Source organism: Heterodontus francisci, chromosome 20 (genome assembly GCF_036365525.1).
Source record: "Heterodontus francisci isolate sHetFra1 chromosome 20, sHetFra1.hap1, whole genome shotgun sequence".
Taxonomy (NCBI): domain Eukaryota; kingdom Metazoa; phylum Chordata; class Chondrichthyes; order Heterodontiformes; family Heterodontidae; genus Heterodontus; species Heterodontus francisci.
In genome coordinates, this window is record NC_090390.1 from 56739409 (window position 1) to 56761453 (window position 22045).

Genomic DNA, 22045 nt, shown 5'->3' on the forward strand with positions numbered 1-22045 from the left:
GTAGATAGATTCTTGATAAGCCGGGGGGGGGTGAAAGGTTATCGGGGGTAGGGCGGAATGTGGAGCCATGAACTTGTTGAATGGCGGAGCAGGCTCGAGGGATCGAGTGGCCTACTCCTGCTCCTAATTCGTATGTTCGTCTGCATGTTTGTATATTTTGAGGTATGGATTGTGATTCAGCACATTTACTTGCCTTCTGTGCTCAAGTGACGGTTCCCAGACACCAAAAACCTGTTGTCTGGCACTACTCCGTTACTCTTGATACTATCATTATCCACAATTTGCCAACATAACAATGGCTGGAATTTTACGCCCTCCCACAGGTGGGCTGGTGGCGAGGGATGGGGGGAGGCCGTAAAACTGAGTGGGAAAGGGGGGAGGGGGAGTGGTGAGCGGGGGGGCGGTGTTCCTGATGCCTTCCCACCCCTGCTGCAATTTTACTAGGGGCGGCAGGGGTGAGAAATGGCCCGCTTACCCCAGGTCAATCAAAGCCCTTGAGTGGCTAATTAACTGCCACTTAAGGCCCTTCTCCTGCCGCCATTGGTATTTTACCAACGACCAGCAAGCACCTCAGGCCCCCAAAAAGCCACCAGATTTTACCTGGCTGCCTCCTTGCAGGCTGGGGGTTGCCCACCTGATCATGCACTCTGTGCCTCATGGAGGGCCCCCCAAGGTCCCAACCGCCCCCACTGAAATAAAGTCCCCCACCAACTGACCCCCCTTGCCTCGCTGAGGCCCAGTCGATTGTTCCCAGCGAGGCCCCACAAACGTATCTTTTTTCTGGGGCCAGTGTCCCTCTTGCTGCTAAAGCTGGGTGCAATCCCAGCAGTGGTCACCGGTCTCAGTGGCGATGCTGGGACTGGGAGCTGCTGGCCCCCTGATTGGCCAGCAGCTCTTGGAGGTGGAACGTCCTGCCTCCGAGAGAGGGAAGTCCCGTCCAAGCCCAATTAAGTGCCTGCAGAGCTTAAAATCCTGCATGGCTCCCCAGGCCCAACAGAGGCAGGCTCATCCCCGACTTTTTGGCCAGTAGGTGGGGCCTCCTGCCCAACGTAAAATTCCAGCCAATGTGCCTGCACAACAAAAGAACTTAATTGCCTATTCAGTGCTTTGGAATTTCTAGAAGACATGAAAAGTACAATTTAAGAACATAATTAAAAATTGTATTTATATTTTCTTCTTTCTGCCTTTCCACCTAGATCCACCCCACCCCATCTCTGAAATTCAGCTGTTGGCTTCAATGTAACCCCAACACAGTTAGATGGATGAGCTCTCTTTGTTTCACCTTGGCACACCAATATAATCCTTGTTTCTCTCCTACTTAAGGTTTTAGAACCCTCAACATGAGAATATCCCTTTCTTGCCTATTGGTATTATGAAGTCTAAAGATTTATATCACTAAAGCCTGCTACAGGCTCTAATACCTGTCATGATTGATTTTGACACATGTGTGATTGGCTTTCTTTGCTGACATGCTCTGTGGCCCAACAAAAACCTAGGAGGCCACCTGAACCTGAGTTTATTTTACTTAGGCACGTTTTGTCCATAATTAATATTTCCATCAGTGTCAACACCCACCTACAAAGTACCAATTTTTATCATCCAAACCCCATCACTCCTAACAGCCCCATTCCCTGAAATTCAGCTCAATGAGCACTGGAACATACCCAGAGGCAATCTTGGTCTGTGTCCTGTGTTGACATCAAAAGTGTATCGGTTGCTGCTACCAATCTGAATTAACTTTGTTGTCACCTTCACAGCCCATCATTCTGTACAGAAAAAACATTGGTTGTTAGAACTGAAGTACATTTTCTGCCAAACTGGGCGTACCTAGTCAACTCGGTGCCATTGAATTGCAGCTCTTGCTGAAGTTTCCCATAATTTCAGATGTGAGTAAACAGGGTAGCTGGCACATTGCCGACTTGGTCATGTTTAATTTTACAAGTGGCTTTGGTGCACACCCCATACCTGATTCCTTTTCTTTTCAGGAGGACGTAACTGAAATCATGTAATCATGTGCATTGTTAGTTGATAATTTCCAGTAATCATGCTCCACTTTTCACTGGATGTTCATTAAGAAATGCCATTCATTGCTAACATTTTCAAAGCCCAGCTGAGGGCTGTTAGCTTATTTGGAAAGTACCTGGTTCAGCTGTTATGTGATCTAAGCTAGGGGTGTCCAACCTTTTGGAGCAGGCTTTTGGATCCATGTGTCATAACTAGATGGTGAGTTAGCCACTTTTTGGGTCAGGCAGAATCACAATTATAATCTAAAGCATGCAATATATTACAGATTATGTGAGTGGCGTCAATACCATGTGCACTATTTTCCATTAACACTCATTAAAAAATAGGATGCCTAAATGTTATCAAATTCAGTGTCTGATTCTCTAAAATTGTCTGACAGCCTGTTCTTTGCACACTTTTTTCTGCTGCTGATGTCCCCACTCTCTGTATCCTTGGTTCAGCTCATGCTGTCCTTTTCCTGGCCTGGTCAAGTCTGGCCTGTTCCATCATCACCCACTGTCTTCTGTTGCCCAGTCAGGTCTGCTCCCCCACTATGCAATACTGTCCAGTTTAGTCTGTTCCACTGCTTTTTCTTGTCTGATCCATCGCTGTTCACTGTCCTCTATCACCTGGTCCGCTTGCTCTTTTGCTGTCTGCTGCTGCCATGCTTGATCTGTTTTACTGCCATCTGCTCCATTTGTGCAATCTTCACCACCATCTGCTCTCCAAAGTTAGTGTTTCTTCTTGTGGTTTACAGTGTTTTGAACTTTGTAATGAGGATTGGTAAAGACTTCTCCCTCATTGGTGGGAAAAGTTGCTTCCTCTTTGGTCTAAATTCAAGTGTACTTAAACATTTTACAAACAGTAAAACACTTTACCATTTAAAATACTCTAACCTTTGCTAACCTGAAGTTGAACCTTTTCATAGGACGTAACAAAGGTGTGGAAAGGGAAAAGGAAGAGAAATAATTGCTAGAATGCTCACTCAGGTTTTTGAAAAGCTGGAAGGAGGTAAAAACTGGTGGAGATCATTTCAGTGAGGCAATGAGAAAAGTCTAAATTCAAAACATTAATCGGTCTTTTCTAGTTTTGCTTCAGTATTTCGTTTCTTTCTTTTTGTTGTATTACTCTAGACTTGTCATCCAACCTGGTCTAACCCAGACATCCCACCTAATTTTCCCCAGTCTGAAACATCAACTGAAATGGTCGTCTTTTAAGAAATATTAATTTTAGGTAAGCAACATGCATGCTTTAGATTTTTAGATTAGAGATACAGCACTGAAACAGGCCCTTCGGCCCACCGAGTCTGTGCCGAACATCAACCACCCATTTATACTAATCCTACACTAATCCCATATTCCTACCAAACATGTCCCTACCTGTCCCTATATTTCCCTCCCACCTACCTATACTAGTGACAATATATAATGGCCAATTTACCTATCAACCTGCAAGTCTTTTGGCTTGTGGGAAGAAACCGGAGCACCCGGAGAAAACCCACGCAGACACAGGGAGAACTTGCAAACTCCACACAGGCAGTACCCGGAATCGAACCCGGGTCCCTGGAGCTGTGAGGCTGCGGTGCTAACCACTGCACCACTGTGCCGCCCGCTGTGGGAGGAGCTGTGGCCAAATTTGGATATTCAGCTTGGGACCCAATTTTATTATTTTAGTTCGCAACATAGCTGGATTCCTTTGCCACACATGAATTGGATATGTAATGTTGGCAGGGGCTTGCAAACTCAACCCTTATCTCCTTATGCACATGTCACAATCAGTTATTACCAGAGCCCTGGCATCCAATGTCCTTGATTTTTTTCATATCACTGGATCTCTAAGTTTGTCTGTTACTAATTTCATTTTTCACTTAACATGCATTTGTATTTAAAACCATGGAGGGAACTAAAAGCAATTATTTAATCTCTGGTTGTGCTGACATTAATTAACCTCATGAACTCTGTTCCTGGTGTTTATAATAGCATCAGAATCTTACAATTGTATTGCAACCTTGTAACTTCCATCATAGTATTTGTCTGCCGTCTGTTATAATGCAACCCATTTCCAGAATAGTTTGAAAAACAACAAAGCTTTTGATTGAGAACTTTATGCACATTTTTTCTTGTGTATGTTAGATGACAAAGCAATAACTGGAGATACTTGTGACAAGGACAGATGTCTAATGAAATTGACCCAAGTGATTGCTGGGAGCAAACAAAGACTTGGAGAAATAAATAGAAAGACATAAAGCTAAGGATCCAATCCTGATTACTATTCCAGCTTTGTATTACCATGCTATGTTGCGAACTAAAATACTTAAATTGGGTCCCATATATATAAAATAACAGCAGTAATAAATGCTACAGAATGATCAAGATCATTTCTTTGATTATGTTGATATAGATTTACCAGTGTATAATTCGATTAGTGAACAGGAACAATTGTACAGATTACTACTTACTGTGAATGTATTGCCTTTTGCTAATATGATTGCACTATAGGCTAAGACAAACTCTGATATGATTTTACTCATCAAAATAAATAATGGTTGCCATAGAAGGTGTATGCTCATTGATGTGCGACAGAGGAAGAAATAAGGGTTAAAGTACATTTTCCTCCCAATTTTGATGCCCCGTCCATCATTCCCCATACACCTTTCAATTGTTTTTTTAAAAATCAGGACATCTCAACATTAAACGACATCACTGAGCAAAGTTATATTGCAGAAGTCTCTGAAACTAGCAAATCGGCTGAGAAAGCTATCAGCTGATTTGCCAGCCCTAACGAAAACTGCCCTAAATGCCAACTCAAGTTTCACCCTTTCAATGTATTGCAGCTCAAGAATTATGATTACTCACTGGAAGGACAAACTTCTCTCTAGCAGCACTTGTGCCATCCTGGATTCTGCCCAAACCTGGAGGACTAAATCTAAATAAAGGCTGAAGAAAAGACTGATGGGAAACATGACAATCATCTTTTGCATTAGTAAGGTTGAAGTAAGCAAATTATTTAACTTGGATAGCGAACATAGGACTAAACAACACTAACACTGAGTTAGTGATTGGAAAATGTTTTTTCTTTCTCTCAGTGCACAACAGTAGACTACTTGAGAAGTTAGCTGATTCTGGATTAGTAACCATTGAGAAGTTATGGATTACTGAGGTATCGATAGAATTACTTGAGTTTTTTTCAGGAAAAATAGGGGAAGGAACTTAGGACCAACAGTTAGTGACAGTAATATGTTCATATGAATAAAATATGATTAGAAGCTGAAGGCCATAGTGCAAAAAGGAAATGGCCTCAGGTGTACAGGAGCAGCCAATACAACATCTAAAGACATTACTGCATACCACAGCTCCTTTTTCAACTGCGATATTTTACATTGTTGCCAGAAAGTGGTAGTCTAAATCTAACTACATTTCCAGACTACTGTTACATATCAGTAAATTAATGCAAGTTACTGTCGCTCCAGTAGGTTCCTCAGAATCTTTGCTTTGGGACAATCTCCTGCTATTACTTGATGATAACTTCAGTACTGTAGTGTGGGTTCAGAGGAACTGATGGTAAACAGGCAGAGGTGAAACTGCAGAGATTTAGCTGCAGACGGGCTCGCACTATAAACAAGTGATAAGGTGGAAGAAGAGTCTGTCCTGAATACAATACATTTGTGCACAGGGATTGGAATTTCAACATGGATTAAAAATAATCATAGAAATTGCCTCAATGTCCTCAATCACTGGAAAAATGAAACAGTCAATCTCAAATATACAAATAAAAGCAAAATACTGCGGATGCTGGAAATCTGAAATAAAAACAAGAAATGCTGGAACCACTCAGCAGGTCTGGCAGCATCTGTGGAAAGAGAAGCAGAGTTAACGTTTCGGGAGGGTTACTGACCCAAAACGTTAACTCTGCTTCTCAAATATACAAAAATAGTTCTCTGATATTTCACAAGTGAATTGCCTGCACAAAAATATTACTGATGAAGTTTTAGTATCTTGACAAGTACAATGTTACATTTACCAAGCTGCATCTTGATCTATTACTACCTGTTATAACAAAAGAGTATCTCTACTTATTCCCATTCCCAGATGACGGAGCTTACCCAGGACCAGGTAATATTACATATATACCATTTAATGGAGGCCATTGATGTTAGCCACTGCCATAGTCTCCTCACTTAACAGGAAAAATAACCCTGTTTATTTTCCTATAGGATGTTAATTCTATGCAAAAAGAAAATATTCCCCATGAAGCCCAAACAGGCTTCATTATATCGGCATGCTATTGTGTTGAAATAATTTTAGCAGGCTGATCATGAGGGCTTCCGTGTACTCAATCCGAAACTTGCAACCTGCCTACAGTCTCGAATGCTATACAGTGCAGTGATCTATTAATATACATATTTATAGGCCCATCACTGTCATGGGACCAAAGTTTAAATAGATGCACACAAGGTCCTTATAGATCAGTGGTGGCAATTATACTTGTACAATTTAATAACAGTTCAGGTAATGCATGGCACGGCAGTGGTAAATGAAAATTATGTTGATTTTCTAACCGGTTTAGCATGTTTGCAGAATGCTCCATGGGGCCCTGGTCTGGCTTCTGAAAGCATTGTGTGTCATTACAAACTGTAATCTGGTTGGGGACAGAAAGGTTCTTATCAGTGTCACACTGAAATATAGATATGGGGAAGGTTACAAATTGCCAAATGTGCAGGCGAGAGGCTAGGCTATCAATAAAGCAATTTCTTGTGTCATAACAGCTTCGCTTTCTTCAAGCCCCTTTCAAAAATTCCTTTTCCAAACGCTATAGCGTGCCATTACTGCAGGATTGTGAATTTAATGGATACCGTACAAATAATATTCTACAATAATGGAAAAGGTTGAAGTCACTGAAGACAGATGAAGTCATAAACACATATAATTGAGAATCAAAGACCGATAAATTTTAAACGCTATTCATTTTCTATTTTATATTATGATATATGTCGCTGGGGTGCTTTGAAAATGGAGAAGATTACTGTGGAAAATTATAACAATAAATTTTCCAAACATACACCTTGATTATGCTTCGATTTTTTCCTGGGATTGTTGGCTGCTTGCTGGCTAAATGACACCATAAATAGGATCCTTGCTCTTTGCCTCTGAGCACGCATGCCTCGAGGTGTGATTTTATGTTATAAATGAAGGAAATGAATTGTGTAATTTATTGCAAACTAGAGCACAGTGAGATTAGATCAGCATATCCTATCAAAGGAACAACAATCAATCAACTTCTAGTTAACAGCTTGAAACGCATAAACCAGGGGCTCTAATGGCTTTCCAATTTAATAGATTGATAGACTTAGCCATTCCTAAGGGATGAATTAAGAAAATCGACTGGTTCACACGTGGTGCCAGTTGACATTTTTTTGAACAGGAACATAGGTAAGTCTGGAGGTTTTTTAAAACGCAACATATCGGGTGAAAATGGAATAGTTTTTTTTTGAAATGTGTTATTGAGTTTTTTGAATGGAGTATAAAACAAAAAGGGAGCAACAGAGAAGCAGTCAGACCAAATAGCATGAGTGTAATGAAGAGTATTGTATATCTGAAATACATTTTAGGTTACATTTTTTTAAAAAAATTATTGTATAAATAGTATGTACCACTTGCAGAGAAACTGATAGACTATAAAATTAAAACTTGAATGAAGAAGATGACAGTGCACAATTATACCCTCCAATTATTGACTGCTGTTAAAAGCAATAGTGCTTATTACCAAGCCATGTGGAGAAATGATGATTTGTTCTAGGTATTAATGAAAAATTCCAAGGTCAATAACTCATTTGAAAAAGTAATATCAGAAATGTGTAATATATTACTGCAGTTCCCTAAATCAACCTTTTTAAATAAGTACACTTTTGAAGTCATTTTCTATTTAAAATGATGGTGATACAATTACAGTCTGGGCTACACATATGCAATATTAATATAAATAAAGCTTCTACAAAAAGACCTGTAACTACAATTTGTGTACTATTCCCAAATTTTATTTCTCTAACAGACAATGTTAGCACAGCTATTATGTTCAGCTCCAGTTGTTAGCAATGTTTTGTCTGTCTGATCAGTTATGTCTTCCACCATTGCATTCAGTGGCAGGTGAATTGGGACAATGTAAGCAGATTTCCCTGTATGTATTTATTCTCTTTCAGTATAACTACGCCAAAGTAGCAATGAAAAATTTTCTTACCATTCCTTGGAAGTTTGTATCCACTAGAATCAGCCGAGATTTTTCTATGCATACCAGATCAATGGATTATGTTCCAGAGTAAACATTGGTATATTGATGAATTAGGTGGTGTAGTGAGTATGTGTCTTTCTTTGCACCTCTGGGACTCCATTTGAATCCAACTTAGTCTGATGTATGCAAGTCACTTCTCTCTGTATGCTTTGCATAAAGTTAGCTTGCACAATCTCAACATCATCAACAGATTCATGGCACAAACTTTCACATCGTTCTCCAGAAATTGACAATCACCTTCAGAGAAATGGATACTGAAAATGAAAGCTCCATATTGGTGTGGTAGGGGTGAAGTTATTTCGAGAATAAGTGAAATTTGCTGTGTCTGGCCTGCACTATGCTCAAGTGTTTGATGTTGATGCAGGGAGCCCATTCGTTGCCATCAGCTGGGTTTTGAAACTGTTGGCAGTTAACTTATTTGGAAAAGTACCTGGTTCAGCTGTTATGTGCTCTAAGATAGGGGTATCCAACCTATTGCAGCAGGCTTTTGGATCTATGTGTCACAACTAGATGGTGATTTAGCCACTTTTTGGGTCAGTCAGAATCATAATTATAATCTAAAGAATAAATATATTACAGGTTATGTGAGTGGCATCAACACCACATGAGTGTCACAAACCTGAAAGTTAACTCTGCTTCTCTCTCCACAGATGCTGCCTGACCTGCTGAGTTACCCCAGCTCTTTCTGCTTTGCTGCCACATACTTACCCTGCCGTGTCCCAGTGTCCTATGAAGTTGCGATCCTCTTCTTCCACACAGGTGAATAATCTTAATTTTGCACATTCCAGAACGTGAGACTTAAATGTACCACAAAAGGCAAATACACAACAGAAATAAAACTATAACTGAAGAATATTTACATACTATGGGCTTCTAATCATCTGACTGTGACTAATGTGCATTTGGAATCTGTATTCATTTCTCTACTAACTGCTATGTGAAAAGACATGTAATTGCAATTCTCTTCTCTTTGGCCTCCTTATCTCGAAAGACAATGGGTAAGCACCTGGAGGTGGTCAGTGGTGTGTGGAGCAGCGCCGGGAGTGGCTATAAAGGCCAATTCTAGAGTGACAGGCTCTTCCACAGGTGCTGCAGAGAAATTTGATTGTCGGGGCTGTTACACAGTTGGCTCTCCCCTTGCGCCTCTGTCTTTTTTCCTGCCAACTGCTAAGTCTCTTCGACTCGCCACACTTTAGCCCCACCTTTATGGCTGCCCGCCAGCTCTGGCGAACGCTGGCAACTGACTCCCACGACTTGTGATCAATGTCACAGGACTTCATGTCGCGTTTGCAGACGTCTTTAAAGCGGAGACGTGGATGGCCGGTGGGTTTGATACCAGTGGCGAGCTCGCTGTGCAATGTGTCTTTGGGGATCCTGCCATCTTCCACGCGGCTCACATGGCCAAGCCATCTCAAGCGCCGCTGACTCAGTAGTGTGTATAAGCTGGGGATGTTGGCCGCCTCGAGGACTTCTGTGTTAGAGATATGGTCCTGCCACCTGATGCCAAGTATTCTCCGGAGGCAGCGAAGATGGAATGAATTGAGACGTCGCTCTTGGCTGACATACGTTGTCCAGGCCTCGCTGCCATACAGCAAGGTACTGAGGACACAGGCTTGATACACTCGGACTTTTGTGTTCGTGTCAGTTAAATTGCAATTAAACTATGTTAAAAAACAGAAAAATGTTAATATTCTAGCTGCATTGCCAACTAGAAATATTACACCAATAACTATGATCAGCTGCTGCAGAAGCAAAGTGTTCGTGAACATGCGCGATGTGTAATCGTTGAAAATCCATGACAACAGCAAAGATTTCCTCACTAATCCTGCATTGGTTTCTAACATGTGCAAGAAAAACATTGCAGCCAGAGGTTAGAGCAGTTACACTGTGGAGTCACCTTTGCATTTAAAGGACCACACCAAAAACCGAGGATGGCAGAGGGGTACTCTCGGGTGGCCCCACAGTTCAGCGAAGCCTCCCTGCTCACTCTCCTCCAGGCTGTGCGGGCAAGGCATGAGGTCCTTTTCACCAACAATGGTAAGAAGAGGCCCTCCCACCTGAACAAGGCAGTCTGGCTGGAGATGGCAGAGGAGGTGAGTAGCCGTGGGGCCATTCGGCGTCAAAGGGTCCAATGCCGTAAGGGGATGAACGAGCACTCCCCCAGTGAGCTGGGGCCCTCTGGTGCTCGTACCCTGTGCGCACAAGGCCAAAAGCCATCCACAGCCAAAGGCCAATCAGAGCAGCAGCCTTCCTCCAGCCAGGCTGCTAGCACAATGGTTGCACCAAGAAGGGGCACTTGCAAGCATTTACAGAGAACACACTGACACAAATGGGAATGCACGGGTGTCACAGCAATGTAAATAAGTCTTTCATTAAATGTTCCTCACCAAGATGTGTGTCCTTTTCTCTGTGTGAATGATGTGTGACAGCATGTAGTACCAATGTCACATCCCTTTGCACCGTTGGCCCTTCAGGAGAGCCAACGTATGCAATAACATCATTGCCATGTCACCATTACTCATGAGCATCTCCACGGATGCAGTGACACGGACATTGGCTCAGTCAACTGTTGCCTCTAATGGTTTACACAGGGATGCTGCACATATGGACTGCTGCACAGCAGGTGAACGAGGGCGATGTGTGGCCTACAGAGCTCATGTCGGTTCCTATGGAGCAGAGAGCCTTTGTCTGATAAGCCACTGCCGTATATCTCTAGTTCACTGCTAGCCCTGCATGCAGAGCCTGGGTGCCACCTGCCCTCCCATGTGCCTTTCCTATTGTAGGTCCTCAGTATCCTCATATTGACGTCTCTCCTCATTATGCCAGGCCTGCCCCCTATTGGGTGCATAGTTGTGCAGAGAACAGCAAGCAGCAAAGAAAGGAGCTGGCCTTTTTGGCCCGTAGTACAGGGCATCACCCTATCCATATAGGCATTGGAGGCGCTCTTTCAGCATGCCGATCTCCTGCTCAATGGTTGCTCTTGTAGCTCAGTGGCTGGCATTGTATCTCTCCTATTCAGCAGTGGTGAGGTCTCTCACTGATGTCGGGAGCCATTGTCTTCAAGAAGCCACCCCTCCATCTGAGCCTGTTCAGTGAACAGCGGTGGTAGCTGGGACTGGCACAGGGCCCAGGTGTCATGGCAGCTGTCTGAGAAGCGGGCACAGATTTGCATGAAGCATCTCCGGTGATCACATACCAGCTGCACCTAGATTGAGAGGATTCCTTTAATGGTGACATCTGCAGGTGGTAGCCTGGTGGGAGGCCTGATGACCGCAGTCTATAAACATTACAACCTATGGTACTCCGGCAATGGTGTTGGAACTGATGGCCCTCTGGGTCTGGCTGTGAGAATCCGTCCTGAAGCCAAAATACTCACTGGCCGTCCGGTGCAGGCATCGGTGACCTCCCTGACGCAGCGATGCACTGCTGACTGACCCCACAAAGGTCTCTGGTGGGTCCCTGAAAAGCTGCATAGGTGTCAGGCTTAAGAACCACTGTCACTATGAGAACTGCAGGCATAGGATGTGCACCGAAGCCCATGGGCTGCAGGTCATCGTTGAGCAGGGCACAGAGATGTGTCACCACCCTCTCTACATGCTCAATCACCTCTGACACTGGTGCTCTGACATCCGATGGCATGTCATGTGGGGCCTGTAGATACAGGGCGACCTGTAATGGCGAGCTCCCCTTGGGGGCTGCTGCTCACGACCAAGGATTGCACCTGCCTGTTGATTTTGCCTCCGCCGCATATGGATCCTCAGGAGCAGAGGATCACACAATGTAGGATGAGCCATACCTATTTCTTTGCGATCAATAAAGTTGTATCCTTCATTTATTCAAAGATTCCTAACAGGGCAGGGATTGGTGTTGACAGGTACATCAGGTGCTAACATGAATCAACTATTTGGCATGGCATTGTCCATCTTGGCTAACACTCAGAGTGGCACAGCATGACCACATCAAGATCCTACCAGCTGCATTGATTGCCCCCACCATCCATATAACCTTAAAGCTCCTACCCTTTATGGTACCCTCCCCACACACGGGGTGACTAGACTGCCATTGTTCCTTCACACACACAAACAAACACCAAGCGTACACTGTTTACAGAGGGAGGGTACACAGTACCTCCCTTCATGCCTGCAGAGCATTCACTCCAGTAATCCCAGACCCCTACCCACCTCCTTTTAAGAATGCAGAGCTGAGACCCCTGTATATCTAGACTTACCTTCACTGTCGAGTACTCCTGCTTCTGATGTCCCGTCTAGTTTTCTGTTTGTGAACGGGATGGTACAAGACGGCCGCCTGCTCTATGTAATATGCGGAAGTGTGGAGCGAGAGGTGGCAGGGTGTATATTCTGCAGAGGTAAGTAGTGTTTTACATATTCTAATTGGGGTGCCACCACTGAGTGGCAGTGGGTTACACCGAGGTCCCCCTGTCGCTGGTAATATGCAGCAGGACCTTCTCAACGTCACGGGTCCAGGTGGGACTCTCCCCACAGAATTTTACCGGCCCTTGCGCCGCGACCAGGGACATTGAGGAGCCGGTAAAATTCAGCCCGAAAAGTTTTCTTCTCTAACCAATTTTTCTAAGTGAGACCTCCATATAGCAGAGTGGGATGAAGAAACTACATTGGAAATTCAAATTATGAAGCAGTAGACATATTTTGAAATGATGTCCAGGCACTTTGTTGAGTCTCTATCATATTGATCTGAATGTTGAGATTGCATTAGCTATTAAACATTAAATTGTAAAGTATGAAACTTAAATTTTATTCACAGGCAATTCGTTGTTACAATAATGTAAGCAAACAAATAGTGAAACGTGTTTATTTGGAACCAACATATAATAAAATTCCTTACAATGAAAAATATTCTTTATTCCTAGATTACTTAGTAAAACAGAGTAGTTCATATTTTAATAAAGTTACTTGCTGCTCACTTATAGTAAGATTTTGGATACTCATTTTTCATCATTTGTTCATACGTAAAATAGAATGTAATTGACATAAATGGAAGCCAGAGCCTATAGTAAATAAAATTACATCTATGTTGACCGTATCTCTTCATAATATTTGTAAAAATATTCATTCCAGTTCATCTACAGGAAACAGTCCCAGAATTGTTACCATTTTTGTTAAATATGCAGCTAGTTTTGGCTTAGACATACAACCCAATGAACTAAATACTGAGTACAATCTTTGAATTGGAGTGTTTTGAATTGTTTACCAAACCAACGTTGTGAATATGGCAATTTGATACTGATTTGTTGATAATAACCAATGTTGACTCTGTTCTTTCTTGGTTCACAAAACTGCCAATCAAGTGCATTACAAGCAGTCCACTCGCGATATAGAAAAATCCGTCAACGCTGTTCAATACACATTATTTTCTCACTATAACATCTTTCTGATATTTAATGACTTGTGATATAATGCATCATTGGAGAACCCATATAAGGTGGCGCTGCCTCTGCATTGGTAGACTATTGAATTTCTCACCTCCTTTCAGGCTCTTATTCCATATGCCATTCTAAAGTGAGAGGGCAAGCAGGCAATATGTTGCCAGGCCATGACCTTCTTAAGCATCAAACTAGGATGCAAAATATTGTATTCTTGACTAGAAAGCTTCAATAAAATACTAGTCGCAAGTGAGATTTACATGTTAGTTTCCTCTAGAAATCACATATGTTAGCCTCTTTGAGATGGTGATAAAAAAGAGAACAGTTTTTCATACTGTTGAAGCAAACTTACTGTGAGATTAATAAAGAAACAGTATTGCAATTATTATAAAGAGTCTGCAGCCTGGTTTGTAGTACTGTCTTGCTACCTGATCCTCAAAAGAGAATTGCATATACAGGAACATCATGGAAGGAATTTTTTTCTTGGCGGATGGGAGCTGTCCACCAACTGAAAAGTCGGTGGCGAACCCTCCTCTGCCTGGCCTGGGGATCTGGACTGCATTTGCAGTCCACAGGCCTTTAGTTGGTCTGAGGCAGGACTTCCACCTCAGTGAGGCAGGAAGTTCCGCCTAATGGACCCGCCGGCCAATCAGTGGGCTGGCAGCTATTAGTCCCAGCAGCGCCTCTGGTAGGTCACTGCTGTGACTGCAACCCAGCCATCAGAAAGAAGCTGTTAGGGAGCCATGGAATGAAGGTAGGTTTTTGGTGCCTGGCCAGGGATCATCGGTTGGGACCCAGTGAGGCAAAGATGGTCGATTGGGGGACGGGGAGCGTGATGGGCATTGGGGGCAGTTGTGGCAGCTGGGGCAGCCCTCTGTCGGGCACAGGGTGCCTGAACATGAGGGCCCTCCCCACCCAGGCTGTCAGAAAGCCGCTTGCCTTCATCAGGCAGCTTCACTCGGGCCTGGGCCACCCGACTAGCCACGGGTAAAATCCCTGTGGCGGTGGGCGGATGCCCTTAAGTGCCCGTTCAGTGGCCACTTAAGGGCTTTGCTTGGCCTGGGGTGGGTGGGCCATTTATTACCGCCGCCGCCCTGCGTAAAGTGATGGCAGAGGCAGGAGCGGGTCGGGAAGGGCCCCCCGAGCCTCCTGTTCCATTTTACGCCACCCCCCCACCACCTTCTCGCTCTTTGGGGGGGTGCGTAAAATTCTGGCCCACATCAAAGAAACCATATAAAACCATATGGCAAGCTTTGTGCTGTTGGTTGCTTACTGTGAGGCTCCCTACATAGAATGTTAACTGCAAAGAAAACCTGTATGATTAAATATCAGCAGTATCAAAATGTTTCACTGATATGCAGCTGGACTTTGACTGGGCTTGAAGTTAATTGCTAAAATCCTGGTACTGCACTGGATAAAAGTGCAAAATTATTGCATGTTTCTTTAGGCAATTAATAACAACCAAATTGTCTATTTAACTTGGAATTCGGACATTGGGGTTTATTTTCAACAACCAGGCATGTATTACTTGCCTGGGAAAACAGGCAGCCAGTAGTTGAAAATTGGAGTGATGGGGTGGGTTTCTTGGCCACACCATGGTTGTTTAAGCACCCCCCCAAAACAATACAGTTCTTAAATGGATGTGAATGGCGGCAAACTGCACACACAAGCTCTGCCTATTTGTACCAACATATAAGGGGCTTTACCAGCAGTCCACAACAGGACCACTGGAGGCCATTGGAAAACAGCCCCAAAAGAGTGAAAGTGTCTTCTTTTGTGAAGTTGCAAGGATGGTGAGTGCTCCACAAAAGAACCATTAAAAACACTTGCATTTATATAGCACCTTTCACAACCACTGGATGTCTCAAAACACTTCACAGCCAGTGAAATACTTATTGAAGTGTAGTTACTGTTATAATGTAGAAAACGCGGCAGGGTCAGTACGCACACAGCAAACTCCTACAAATACCAATGTGATGATGGCCAGATAATCTGGCTGTTTTTGTGATCTTGATTGAGGGATAAATATTGGCCAGGACCCCAAGGATAACTCCCCTTCTCTTCTTTGAAATAGTGCCATGGGATCTTTTACATCCACCCGAGCAGGCAGATGTGGCCTCAGTTTAATGTCTCAACCAAAAGATGACACCTCAAAGAATGCAGCAATCCCTCAGTACTGCATGTGTCAGCCTTGATATTTGTGCTCAAGCCCTGGCGTGGGACTTGAACCCAGAAAAGAACAATGGGCTGCTCTGGGTTAGTTTTGCATTTCTCGGGATTGCTTTGCCCCACCCGTTCCCCCCCTACAAGACCTACCTGAGGGCTCCTGTTGGTATCACAGTCGGCCCAGGTTGCTGCAGATGGAATCCCTGAGTGCTCCTTGATACTTGATTGGTGCCCACAACTCAGCAGTTTAATGGAAATGAGGTGCTGACTCGCTGCCCATTTGGACACATGACCAGTTTCTCGCAGATTATTAATTCAACCATTACCACCAAAAATCATACAGTAATTGGTCATTCTTTGTATTACTGTCTTTGCAAAATTTCTTGCTCAGACTGGCTGTCACATTTGCCGATGTAATAATCATGACACAATGTTCTTCAAAATGTTTCGATAGTGTTATATAAATCTAAGTATTTCTTTCATATCAGGAACCAATTCGGCAGTAATCAAATCTAAGCAAGATTTTTGGCACAGTAAATTCTGTATTTAGGTGCATTAATTCCCGTTCTTATGTAATAGTTTTGGAGATCCTTTTAGTTTGTCTGTGCTGTCACTTAATTTCACAGCAGGAGGAGTAGCTCTTAATACAGAGAAAGCAGCGACACTGAATGAACTATGTGTATACTGGGTTTTATAAATACCCACTGATCAGCATCCCTATCACAAATAGATTTTATCTGTATGATAATTAACTTTTATGTGCCAATTAATCAAGTCAATCGTTAACTGGACACCTGTATACATTGGCTCAGGTGGACTTGGTTGCTCATGACCAACAAAGAGTTCAAAATGAATGTTACTACAGGGTTGAAAACTCCAGAAACAGCAGCCAGAGCACTACTAACTACTAAAGAGTGATGTTACTGCACTATAACTTCAGAAACAAAGCCACTGCAGCAAATAAGTCAGAATAGGGTCACACTGACTGACAATAATAGTGATAACATCATTTTGTTTGAGCATTATAGTCATTACTGGTTCTGAGGTGTTTCAGGTTAGTAATGACCATAATGTCCTCCAAAAATGATGTTATTGTATTTTTATTACAGTGTTGGGCTAACCAAATAGGAAAAAAGTCTGGTTTGCAGCCAAGAGTCGCTTGATAGGAAGTAGTTTTCCATATCGCCTGCTAATTGACATTAACCAGGCTATAATCTTCTGTCACTGATGTCAGTGGACAAAAGAATGAACACTATTAGCCACTAATGAACAAAGTACAGACTAGAACTATGCGTAAATACTAACTAAAACAAGTGAAAGTTCTCCACTTTTATTAAATTTAGGTTTAGTATGCAATGAAACAAACACACTGTAATGTTCAGCCTATCAATGATAACAATTGCCCCTTAGCCTGTGGTATCTATATTTTTCTTTTTGGAGTATTTATTTTTCCTGTATGCTACTTAGGTCAATGCACTAGAATATTGGTCTGGATTTTATGGGGGTTAACAGTTCACCGTCATTACTTCTCTGAATCTGACCCTAACTTCAGGATTCAGTGCAAACGCAGATTAACATAGAAATCCTGAATTTGGGGTCTGTCATTCACTGCTTCGCTACAGGCTGCGGTGTGGACCCCCACCACCACCCCACCAGAGCCAGCAATCAGTGAAATCAGTTGCTGTGGTGAGAACTTGTCCTTTTCCACTTTGACAATGCTGTTAGAGACCGCATAAAAAGTTACACCTTGTTCAATGAGGTGTAACTGGGTTTTTAACAGCAAGCTGAATAATAACTATTGCTGAACAACAGATCTGGTCCTGAACAAAATAATTTTATATTTGTGGACTGTGGTTAAATATCTCCATTATGATTAATTACAGGATTTTAAAAATGAAACTTTAAAAACATTTTAAAAGACTTTTTCTTGATATTTCAGCTTCTACCTTCAACCCATGTGTACGTCCCAATCTTTATTTTGCTGTATGTAAATTTTTTAAAATGTGATTTGATTTTAGTGCTTTTCATTTCCTGGTTAGCTGTCTATGAGAATTCTTTAATAGGATTGGCTGCTTGATTAGCTTGATGACATCACTGAAGCTCCACGCTGGGAATCCCCAGTAACGAATGCTATAACTAATTGCACAGCAAGAGAGGTAAAGTCTCGCCACAGAGATCGCTAGATCTCTCAGCGAGGCTTTCTTTGAGGTCAGCTACAAGCACCCTTGCTTCACAGCTGACCGCAAAATCCAGGCCATTATAAGATCTTGCAACTAATTATGAAAATGGAGGCAAAGCCAATATCTGGCATAATTTTCTGAGTTTGTTGGTCTACTCTGAAAGGAGTAATATGTACTTACAAATTTCAGAATGATGACCCTTTTGTGGGCTACTTAAGTTTTCAGGAAATTATATCAACAAGAAATGGCACAGAAGATTATTACCCCATTATAATCTTTGGCTTCTGTTGTCATAACAAAGAATAAACTGTTACAATTCAGATGCTAGGCATGCTAGGCAGTGAAGGATAGAACTGGAGTCTAGTCTTTATACACTTACAAGCTTTTACTTACAGAGACACATATTACATATTGTTCATCTCCAATCCAATAATTATAGTTTCAGTCTGCTCCTATTGTACATTCCAGGAGGTGGTCACCCCACAGGCAGTAGGACTTCAGAATAGTAGGTGGGTGACTATCTGGAAGAGTAGAAAGAGGCAGGAAGTGCAGGAGCCTTTGGAGTGTGTGGCACTCTCAAAAAGGTACTCAGCTCTGGAGACTGCTGAGAGTGACGAGACCGTGAAGGAGTGCAGTCCAGACCATGGCACCAATGGGCATGGGACTGTACAGGAGGGAGCAGCAAAGTGCAGAAATGCAGTTGTTGTAGGTGATTCCATAGTCGGAGGGACAGATAGGCATTTCTGTAATTTATATTGTGAGTCCCGCATGGTGTTTTGCCTTCCTGGTGCCAGGGGAAAGGACATCATGGAGAGGGTGCAGAATATTCTGCAGGGGGAAGGGAGTGAGCTAGAAGTTATGGTACACGTTGGTGCCAACGACATAGCAAGGGCAGGTATTGAGGTCCTACGTTCAGATTTTCAGGAGCTAGTGAGGAAATTAGAGTAGGACCTCAAAGATATTAATCTCTGGATTACTTCCAGTGCCACATGCCAGGAAGAGTAGAAATAGGAAGATAGGGAGGATCAATGTGTGGCTTGATGCATGGTGCAGGAGGGAGGGCTTCAGATTCTTGGGGCACTGGGACCAGTTCTGGGGCAGGAGGCACCTATTCAAAAGAGACAGGTTGCACTTCAGCAGGACTGGGACCAATGTCCTCGCAGGGAGATTCACTAGCGTAGTTTGGAGGGTTTAAACTAAATTGGCAGGGGGTTGGGCACCAGCGTATAGAAGTAGAAAAGAGGAATAAGATGCATAATTTGAGAGTGTAAGACAGAGCAGGGAGTAGCTCTGTATTATATGGAAGTGGACTGAGAAGGACAATGAGGATTACAATGCACAGACTGGATTTTGTGCAGGAACGGGGCTCCCAGCATTGGGCCGAAAAGTCGGGGTGAACCCCGCCTCTGCATTTTTTCAGCCTGCCAGAGCGATCCTCTGGTCCTTTGGGGTGAAAGTTTAAGGAGACAGGATCCCCGTCCCTTTAAAGACCTAATAGGGACGGGAATCCCGCCCCCAAGAGATGCCGGCTAAACAGAGGGCTGGCAGCTCAGTAGTATTGGAAGCGCCGCCAGGAGCGGTGGCCACTGCCAGTATTGCAGAGGCCTTGGACCCAGACCCAGCACTGGAACCCCGGAAAACAGGTAGGTGAGGCAGTGTCACCAGGTCACTCCAGAAGGCCCTGGCAAGGAGAGTGGGTGGTGGAGGGATGGGCGTTTGGTCCAGAGGGAGGGGGTTCCACCGGAGGGTGAATTGGTTCCCAGTGGGGGTCCTCTGTGGGCCACAAATTGCCCATGAAGGAGGGACCCCCACCCCCCCAAGCCTGTAGGGAGGGCGTTTTCCAAGGCATTCTTCCTTGCGCAACAGAGGCCCCCCCCCCCCCCCCCCCTACACACTCCCCCCTGCTGCTGGTATCATCCCACCGGCAGCAGGAAGAAACCCTTCTTGGCCTTTGGACAGGAAGGCCATCGTCAGCCTATCCTGCCCCTGGGAGAATTGGAACTGGGAATCCTGGTGTAGGGCACTGTGGCAGCCACTGCCGCTCCGTTTCTCCAGTTCCCCTCGCCACGAATCCCACCATCAGACAGAGAACAAGATCCAGCCCCAAGTGTGTAAATGCACAAAGTGCGGTGGATAAGGTTGGTGAGCTACAAGCACAAATAACAGTTTGTGAATGTGATGTAGTTGCAATAATAGAAACGTGACTTAAAAATGGCGAGGACTAGGCACTTAATATACAAGGATATAAAGTGTTCAGAAAAGATAGAAAAAGAGTGGCAGTACTGATTAGGGAAGACATTATAGTGTTGGAAAGGGAGGATGCCGTTGAGGGGCAAGGACAGAATCCATTTGGTTAGAGTTGAGAAGCATTGATCACGCTACTATGGGTATTCTATAGACCTCCAAATAGTGAGAGAGAGAGAGAAAAGCAAATCTACAGGGAAGTAACAGAAATGTGCAAGAATTATAGAGTAGTGATATTGGGAGACTTTAATTGATTGGGATAATTTTAGAGTAAATGGTAAGGAGGAGAAATTTCTGAAAAGTGTTCAGGGGAACTTGATCGGTATGTTCTCAGCCCAACTAGAAAGAAGGCATTGCTTGATCAGGTGCTGGAAATTAGGTGGGTCAAGTGGACCAAGCGTCTGTCAAGGAACACTTAGGTAAGAGTGATCATCATATCAAATAGTTTAAACTAGTAATGCAGAAAAGTAAGGAAAGAAATAGGGTAGAATGTCTAGATTGGAAGAGGGCTAATTTAAACACGATGAGAAGGGATCTAGTCTGGGTAGAATGGAACAAAAGACTGACAGGAAGAGCTGTATCAGAATAATGGGTTATCTTTAAGGATGGAATGCTTCAGGTACAGGCTAGGAACATTCCAATGAGGGTGAAAGGTAATGTAACCAATGACAGGGCACCTTGGATTCCAAGGAAGATAGAGATGAAGATGAAACAAAAAAGAGGGTGTATGATACATGTCAAGTGAAATCAAGTGAGAACCAGGCCATATACAATAAGTTGAGATTGGAGGTGAAGAGGAAAATAAGACTGACAAACAGACAATATGAGAATAGAATGGCAGTTAACATAAAAGGGAACCCAAAGATCTTCTACCGGCATGTAAAGAGTAAGTGGGTAGTAAGAGGTGGAGTGGGGCCTATAAGTGCAGAGTGTAATATATGCTTACAGGCACAGGGCAAGGCTAATATACTTAAAGAGTGCTTTGTATCAGTGTTCACTAAGGAAATGGAATCTGACAAAATATCAGTAGAAGCGGAGAGAATAGAGGCAATGAATAGGGTAAAAATTGAGAGGAAGGATGTACTGGAAAGGCTGGCTCAAGGTAGATAAGTCACCTGGTCTGGTTGGCTTGCATCCCAGGTTGCTAAAGGAAATGGGGGTGGCGATAGCAGAAGGTCTTGCAATCTTCCCTGGATACGGGGGAGGTGCCAGGGGATTTGAGAGTGGCAAATGACTTCAAAAGGAAATTCGATGGGCACTTGAAGGAAAGGGTGTAAGGACAGTCCTAGCAACTACAGGCCACATCAGTGGTGGGTAACATTTTAGAAACAACAATCAGGGGGGAAAAAAGCAACATACATTTAGAGAGGTTTGAGTTAATTAAGGATAGCCAGCACGGATTTGTAAAAGGCAGATCATGCTTGACTAATTCAATTATTTGATGAAGTAACAGAGAAGGTTGATGAAGGGAATGCGATGGATGTTGTTTATTTGGATTTTAAGAAAGCGTTTGATAAGATACCGCATAAAAGGTTGGTTAACAAAATTAAGGCTCATTGAATAGGAGGGTCAGTGTCCAATTGGATACAAAATTGGCTTAAGGGCAGAAAACAGCGAGTCATAGTAAATGGTTGTTTTTCAAACAGGAGGATGGTTTTCAGTGGTGTTCCCCAAGGGTCAGTGCTGGGACCACTGCTTTTTTTGCTATATATAAATGACTTGGATCTTGAATTACAGAGTAGAGTCTCAAAATTTGCTGTTGACA